Here is a 719-nt window from a genome sequence, read left to right on the forward strand (position 1 = left end):
AGAATAAAAGTTACGCCTTCTTTCTTTGCGCGAACATTTGGGAGGCGTTATGCAAGTCTTCCCAGATCGTGACGTAGGTATGTGGGGGCATGTTAGAACGAGCCGTTTTAGGTAGGTGTGGTTGACTCTTAACTTTTATAAAGAATATCTCTTTGGATTTGAGACTTAGTCTTTGCAACTTTACAGATCTTCTTTATGCACCAAGAGCTTGTAACACTCCAAAGAGAAAGGAAAAATTGAAATCGCATCATATGACCCCTTTAAATAAATTTCAGTAAGCATGTTCAATACTTTTTCCCTGGGTCATTCCATTTTATTACACAGAACTTAATTTCTGAACTTAAACTTCTGAACTTTTGTGGGGCGCGAAAGAAAAGTAATGTAACTAGTAGTGTAATTAATTACTGTTGCCAGAAAGTAATAAGAAATGTATAAAAGGAGTAACTAGTAATGAGTAATAAATTAAATTTTTTGAGTAACTAGCCCAACACTGACTCCTGAAACATTAGTGTCTCATATTTTAGAGCAGTCAATGCAATTTGGTAAAGAAATCAATAAAATCTGTATGTGTGTGAAAATATTCAGATGTAACCCCTTTTGTAATCGTATGCGCAGGCGCACGCCTCTGAGATATGCTAGTCTCGCGAGTAGGAGTTTGTTTATAGGAGCAAAGGAAGCAGAGTTTCCTTACTTTAGCAAAGGTAAACCAGTCTCCTCTT

This window comes from Sinocyclocheilus rhinocerous, unplaced genomic scaffold (assembly GCF_001515625.1).
Source record: "Sinocyclocheilus rhinocerous isolate Xijiao unplaced genomic scaffold, SAMN03320098_v1.1 scaffold77, whole genome shotgun sequence".
Classification (NCBI taxonomy): Eukaryota; Metazoa; Chordata; class Actinopteri; order Cypriniformes; family Cyprinidae; genus Sinocyclocheilus; species Sinocyclocheilus rhinocerous.